Here is a 7,951-nt window from a genome sequence, read left to right as displayed (position 1 = left end):
TCTCTCTCTCTCTCTCTCTCTCTCTCTCTCTCTCTCTCTCTCTCTCCTTCCCTCCCTCCTTCTCCACTCCACTCAACTGAAGGAAAGCAGAAACTTTTACTCTACTCTGTCCTGTAGTGTGAACTAAACATGCCTCTGAGACATGGATATGGGTAGACAGTAGGCACACAGTAGGACAGGAAGAGCTGCTACTTCAGGAGGTGGTGGAGACCTAGGCTCAGTACTCAGCCTGACAACTCAGTCCACAGTGATAGAAACACTGACCAAAGCAATTTATAGAAGGAAGAGTTTATTTGGGCTTACAGTTACAGGGGAATTACAGTCCATCATGGCAGGGAGGCATGGTGGCAGAAGTGGCTGGAGGGGGCTGGAGCAGGAGCAGCAGAAGCTAAGCTCTCACATCATCACACAGGCACAGGAAGCAAGAGAGCAACTGGAGATCTGGTAAGGCTTAAGAACTCTCTAAGCCCACCCCCAGTGACGTGTTTCCTCTAGGATAGCCACCCCGTCTAAAACCTCCCAAAACAGCACCATCATATGGAGACAAAATGTCCAAACACTTGGAGCTTATGGGGGCATTTTCATTCAAACCACCACAACCACGATTCTCTGAAATTGTGGCTTAGTGGGTAAAGTAGTTGCTGTGCAACTGCAAGGAGTGGAGTTCAAATCCCCAGCACTCACACAAATGCAGGGCAGGAGTGTTGGCCTGACTAGGATTCCAGCACGCAGGAGGCAGGCAGAGACCAGGAGTTCTTGGTGGGAGTGGCTAGCTGGACTAGCTGAATCAGTGAGCTCTGGGTTCAGCAGGAGACTCTGCCTCAGTAGACAAGGTGGATACAATAAGGAAAGACACCCAATGTCAATCTGTGCTCTACACATGCCTACATGTGTCCACACACATGCATACACACATGCATACCACACACACACACAGAACCAAGCTGCCTATAAAACACAGGTTTGGGGACAATAGAGATGACTCAGTGGTTAAAAGCACTGGCTGCTTTTGTAGAGGACCCAGGTTCGGTTCTCAGCACCCACATGGCAGCTAACAACCACCCATCACTCCTGTTCCAGGGAATCCAAGGCCCTCCTCTTCTTCCATGGGAATTGCACGACACATGTGTACTTTTAAACATGCAAGCAAAACACTCATACACATCAAATAAAAATAATAATATATTCTTTAAAAATTTTTAAAAACCACAACCTTCTTGCCATTACCCACCCCATCCTACAGTCCCCAGAACACAAGAGCCCAGAGAACTGTGTCCCGTCAAAGCACCCAAACATATGCTCTCTCAGTAGACAGGAGCTCCAGCAGCATCTTCTGTCATCCCTGGTTTTGTCAGCAAACTCACCCTGAGTTCCTGGGTAGGAGTCAGGAGATGCAGTCTGACAAGCGACTCAGCAGGGGTAAAGAGGTTTTCTCGGAGAGAAAGTGGACACACTAGCATTTCTAGAGTGTTTGCAAGGCAGAAGGACTCCAATGGCTGACAATGGGATTTCAAGGGACATGTGGAGCACTTACCTGTACAGGGTCTGCCCTCCCCACACCAGCAAAGCCAGTGCTCCACCCCAGGGCCCAGTGGTACTCAGGACCGTCATCACCTCGTATTCAGAATCAGTTTGTCTACAAGGTGCTGGTGGGCCGTCCTTCCCTCTGCTGCTGTGAATGCCCGTTTTCAGAGCAGACACTGTGGGTGGTCTCTTCCCTTTTCCCTTCTCTGTAAAGATGCGAGTGATGCCTGAACAAGAAAGGTGGTTGGATACAAGGTGCCCTGGATAAAGGTCCTTGAAGGCCTGAGGAGACATGCTCAGTAGGCCCCAGTCCCTGCTCCCCAGGAAGTACAGAGGAAGGGGAGCCGGCTCCAGTCAGGGCCAGGCCTCTCACCACTCACCTATCAGGACGCTGCTTCATGCCAGGGGCCTTGTGCTGCTGAGTAAGCTACTCTGGGGTGTTCCTTAGCAGCTGAAGACCAAACTGGGCTCCCCTGGCCTCCCTCCTTAATGTTTCTAAAATTTTAGCTTCACATTTCAGCTCTGAGTACAGTTTTTAAAATCCTGTGATTATGTCTTTAGCTGCTCTTAATCCTTCCTCTGGGGAGCTCTCTGCACCTCGGGAGCACAGAGACCTTCATGTCCAACCACCCTCATTTCCGCGCGCAGGAGCACGCGCTTGGACATGACTCGCAGGACCAGCAGATGGTGTGGCCGCTGCAGTTCACAGTGGAAAACACGTTCTGCTGAGAGGTGAGAGCCAGGGAGGCGGCAGGTGCACTGGAGCTTACAGTCTGCAGTCAGACTCCTCCATCCTTGTCCTCGTCCACCAGGGTACTGCCGCCATGGTGGATGGCAGGCTTGAGTGAGGACATCTATGACGTTCCCTGAGGATGAAATCAGCAAACTTCCCACGTGGAAACGACACACGAGGCTACATTTCTTGTCTTACCTCACAGGGATCCTGTTCTGACCCATGAGCCACCGTCTCTGTTCTTTCAACACAACTTCTAAGATAAAAACAACATTAATAAATGACAGCGATCATGACTGTGGTGATTAATACTGTTACTGTCACGGAATCAAAGAGACACACCTGTGTGGGAGTTTCTTATTAGGGTGATTGAGGTGGGAGATCCACTCTAAACATCGGTGACACCATTTGTTGGCCTGGGTCCTGGACCTAATACAAAGGAGAAGTTAGCTAACCACGTGCATTCATCTCCCTCTGATTCCTGATTGTGGATGCAATGTGACGAGCTGCCTCAGCTCCTGCCACCAAGCCTTCCCCTCCATGATGAACTGCACCTTGGAACTGTGAGCCTAGATAAACCCACCCTCTCTTCCTTCCTTCCTCCCTCCCTCCCTCCCTCCCTCCATCCCTTCCTTCCTAAGTTGCTTTTGCCTGGGTATTTTATCACAGCCACAGAAAGTAACTAAAACGGTGACTAAGTATTTCTTATGGGTCAGATAGAAATCTTCATTTTAGAAAGACAGAAAAAGGGAGAGCATTAGTACGAGGGGAGATGGAGGAAGAGGAAGGCATAGAGGGTGAATATGGTCAAAGTACAGGCTATATTGACTGAAAATGGACAGCTAACCCAGCACTCTATCCAAAAGTATGTTATACCAATAAAAAGTAAATAAAGACAGGGGAAAAAGAGAGACCACAAACAAACTTGTCATCTAAGGGATATTCCCGCCCCAGTGTTATTCCATCTCCTGGAACACAGAGCTGACTGAGAGCAATGATAGAATTCCCTGTGAGTCACTTTTCAGCTGCTGTGATAAAAAATAACATCAACAAGTGACTTGTAGAAGAAGGCTCCTTTTGGCTCACAGTTCCGGAGCGCTGAGTGGGCAGCAGGAGGCGGCTGAGGGCTCACGTCCTCAGTAGGGAGCACAAAGCAGACCAGGATGTGGGACAAGGGTGTGAACTCTGAAAGCCCACCAGGGACACGCGTCCAGCAAGGCTGCGCCTCCTAAAGAGCCCACGCCCCATTCACGGGCCTGCTTCTGTTTTTGTGGTAAAAGTCAGCTGTTTACTTTTGACCTTTACCCGACTTCCATTCTCCTCTAGTTTCCTCTTTTCTGGTTCTCCATCCGTCCACTATCTTTTGTAAGATGAGCAATTCACAGAATCCGGATCCTTCCTTACTGTTGATTAAACCCAAAGGATTCTTACGAATGCTGAGCCACGCTATGTAAGCGCACGCCAGCAAGTCTAGGTGGCCTCTCAGTTGCTATTCTGCAGTTACTATTATGTTTAGTAAAGTAACCTGATGCTACCTGTCAGAGTTCCCAAATGAGCTCTTTCTGCTGGTCCTGCGACAGTGTGTCCTGACAACATCCCAGCTAGTCCTTCAAGTGTGTTTCCTCTGATGGCAAATACGTCTCATTCCTTTAAGTTGTTGGAATGTCACCGGTCGCACTTTCCTATTCACTGCCAGTTTATGTAACAATCCTTTTTAAAACCAAGGCAAAGACAGTTCCAAGTCAGCCCTTCTAAGGTTCATCCTGGCACCCTGAGGGGTTTTGGGAAGAAAACAATTCCTGCCCTCTAGGAATTTGAGAATCTAATTATGAGTTTACTTTAAACACATTTGTTACTTCAGTACTTGTAAGGGAATCAAGGTTTTAATAAATAATCTGCTCAATCTCTTCAGTTATTTGTGCCCTAAGTGTGATTAGAATGTCTCCCATGACTAATATTGAGAGTATTACTATTTCTTGTGACATTTTCCCCACACAATCCCACTAGAGATGCTGTTCTTGGACGGAGCCAGTCTGTCACAGGTCTTAGTGAATGGTCCCGCCTGACCAACCCCATCTCCTCTCACCGCCCACGCCTCAGTCTGACTGGGAGATGTCCAGCTGCTCGCAGCACCTTGCTCAGATCTGGACTGCACTGGCTGCTGTCCTGTGTTGGCAGCTCCTCAGCAGGGCCAGTGTCTTTCTCCCATACTCTGCCGTCCCTGAGCACAGCAGACACTCAGTAAATGTCCTACATGTATGAACAGAGGGGGGAATGGAAGAAGACCTCGAGCCACCAGAGGCTTAACCCTGTCCACAGGGACAGGCCACCTGCCCCATCCCTGTCCTCCACTTCACCACATCTTGCTTCCACTGTCTTCCCTGTGAGACCCAGCACGTTGAAAGTGTTGGGAGTGTGTCTACATCACTTCACTAACCTCCTGGCAGAGTCAGAGCTACTGCTTAGAAGACAAGGCAAGACCTACGGAGGGACTGACTCACAGAAGTGCATCCCTTTCCTGCGCTGCCCTTCAGCTCAGTGACTGGGCATTTTAAATACAAATGAACTCTCCTGAGCACAGAGGGTGAGTATAGAGAGGAGGGGCAGGGCGCCGTGGCTTTGCCTCTCGGAATTCTCCTATCTCATGAAGACTAGACAGTGCTAGCTAACCAGCACTAATGAGCTCTTTCCTGCAGCACCACATCCTGAGAAATGCAACTCCCTGAAAAGAGACAGGAGGAGGAGGGACTGTGGTGGCTGCATGGGTGGAGAGGTATGCTTTGCCTGTGAACGTAGGAGGGGGTCTACCTCAGAGAGCAAATCCTTGCTGTGGAGGTCTCTTCCCACTAGTGCACCCTATCTGTGTGACAGAATCGGTCACTCCATGACTCGTGATATAGACGCTCACTCCAAGTCAGCGAACAGGGTAAAGAGCAGCTGTGTGCAGACTGTCCGACTTCTCACCTGGCTGGGGAGGGAGTAGATGCTGAGGGTCCTCTGGACTCTCATACAGATGAGCCCACACAAGAACCAAAGTCACCTAATTGTGAACAGTGCCAAGAAAGCCAAAGACAGTAAGATCACTGGGCAGACGACTCCAGAAGGAAAAGGTTGATTTTGGCCCTTCAGGAACAGCAGGCTTAGTAGGAGAGAGGAATTGAATCACTTTCCGCGCAGCGCTGGACGTGTTCTGCTCACTATTTACAAGCTATTTGCAGCCTCTGGGGAGTTATTAGGGGACAAGCTGCACTGACAGCACAGACCTCGCCTGGCTTTCCCAGGGAGCAGCTGGCAGGTCTGGCACCAGTTCCCAGCACACTTGGCCTTCTCTGTCCGCATTCGCACATGCCAAGAGTCTGTTTTCTGTCCCTCCAGGAGCCACCAGACCCTGCGGCAACCAACCTCCCTGTGTTGGCAGAAGCAGTGTTTGCAGAAACAAAACATATGGACTGTGTAGGTGGGGGAGGAAGGTGTTCAATAGAAAAAGATGGAGTTGGGACTTATGAGGGAGTAGTCACACAGAAAGTTCAGTAACTGCCTGAATCCCCCTGACCAGAAATGAGCAGAACCAAGCTCATCCCAGGCTGCTCTAACATTCAGCACCTCCTGCAAACTTCTAGAAGGGGTTTAAAGCTCTAGGACAAAAGTAATTATGATCCTAGTTGAGCTGAAGCCAGGAAACTTGAGAAGGAGCTCTTCGCTCCCTGGGAGCCAGTGCAGTCTGAGCAGGTGTCCACTGCTTTTATCATTACTGTAACAAAATGCCTGACACAGGCAACTTCAGCAAAAAAAGGTTTGTTTTGACTCATGACAGTTTGAGGACTGTCGGGAAGGCCTGGTGGCAAGGCCAGGGGCAGCTGCTCACATTGCATCCGAAGTCAGGAAGCAGAGGCTGAACTGTGGTGCTCAGCTCACTCACGTTTTCCTTTTTATTCAGTCTAGGACCCCAGTACCTGGGATGGACCGCTTATGTTCGGGGCAGGTCTCCCCTGCTCAGATAGCGCAGTCTAAAGACTCCCTCACAGACATACCTAGAGATGCATCTGTCTCTTACGTGATTCTGAAGCTTGTGAGGTTGACGGTGAAGAACCATCACAGAGGGTTGGCCTGAGGCTGCTGGCTGACCCACCAGCATGGCCAAATGAAACTCAAAGACCAGACCCGCACCCCAGACAGGTTAGATTCCAGGCCTTTCCTCAAAATGACTGAGAGAAAATGGCAGTTTTAACCCACAAGGCAAATAAAGCCTAAAGAGCAGAGTAGAAAGGAAGACCAGCAGCCTGTGCAGGACCTGCCTTCCGGAGAGTTCTCAGACACAGGGCCACGCTCCATTCTCTCCCCTTACTCCTTGTCCAGATGCCCAACTCTCCATCCAGCTCTACCCTGGCTCTCTGGGATCCCTCCTGGCTCTGGATGCAGGTGTGATCCTGCTGCACTGAGAACTTCCAGGATGCAAATGGACTTCTTTTCTCTCAGTTCTGAGTCGGGCTGACCCAGAGTCTCTACGGCTAAAATAAGCACTTCAAGACGACTTCCAGGCCTCCAACTCTGTTCCACTCAGTCTTCTTACATGTGTGATGAAAGTGTGTGTCAGGACCAGGGAAGGCTGGGGGCAACACTTTCCCATCCATATGTTTAATATCTGCAAGTGTGGAACCTGCTTCACCTGAACGTCTGACAGGTGAGTTTCCACTTGCCGGGCTCCAAGCCTCCCAGAGCTCAGGCTGGCCTCTCCCCTCCCCGCCTGATGCTCTGGGCCCCAAGGTGGTCATATCAGCCCTGTGGAATGAAGGCAGATACACAGGAGAAGTGGGGCATCCACATCCTGGCCAGTCTGGAAGTTCCTTCTATAAGTTCACCCAGCTGTGCACTGAGTTCAGCCACCCTACGACAGGCAGCACGGCTTTTGCCACAAGGTGAGAAGCCAGAAGACTGATAAGATCAAGCCTCACGCAAGCTGTACCACCAAGAGCCCCTGACAGGGGACAGCCTGCTGTCTTTTGAACATGCAGCAGATGTTCAGAAAGTACAGGGCTTGGTGGCGGATGTGGCATTAGGCCTGGAGCTGCTCTTGCCCTGAGCTTCATGGTGAGGAACTCCCAGGTTCCTGGTGATTCACTCATGATGCACTGCTAGCCTCTGCACCACTCTGGGGGCCTGCCAGGATGGTTACATGGCTGCAAATGTGGACCCTGAACAAGGCACATGAGGAAAACCAGAAACACCAGCTCCCGCTCTGAAGTGCAATTCACAGGAACAAAATCAACTTTACAGACACTTAACGCAGCACCCCACGCACAGAAAGAAGACACAAGAGGAGAGAGGTGGACAGGAAGGCATCTGAAGAGAGGCAGCTGTGACAGCATCACCTTCCTGAATTCCAGGGTCCACTTTCCACATGTGCTGGCGTGTAAGCGATGCCAGGTTCACATGCCTCCGTGCCTGTCCTGGATGCAGTTATTGGAGAGCACACTCCTCTGGGCATGCCTCTCAATCTCACAGCTGTACCACAGGTAGGATCTTTATTCCCACTTTGCAAATGACCAAGAGGAGCCTTTGAGAGCTCAAGTAACTCACCTGCGTAACGGTGGTAGAGTAGCAGGTGCAATCTCAGCACTCAAATCTGTCTCTAAATACCACTTGTTTTCCATTCCCAGGGCTGCAAGTAGTCCAGAGAGGCATAAAGTGGTTGCG

At 50.4% G+C, this 7,951-nt stretch overlaps 1 protein-coding gene across 1 annotated transcript in view; it reads left to right on the top strand.

Annotated features, from left to right (window-relative positions):
• The window catches only part of LOC103737922 (melatonin receptor type 1B), a 13,685-nt gene that overhangs the window by 4,385 nt on the left and 1,349 nt on the right, over window positions 1–7,951 (top strand).

Source organism: Nannospalax galili, unplaced genomic scaffold (genome assembly GCF_000622305.1).
Source record: "Nannospalax galili isolate Female #2095 unplaced genomic scaffold, S.galili_v1.0 scaffold418, whole genome shotgun sequence".
In the NCBI taxonomy this organism is placed as follows: domain Eukaryota; kingdom Metazoa; phylum Chordata; class Mammalia; order Rodentia; family Spalacidae; genus Nannospalax; species Nannospalax galili.
Note: the sequence above shows the minus strand (reverse complement) of the source record. Positions and strands in the feature narration are given on the sequence as shown.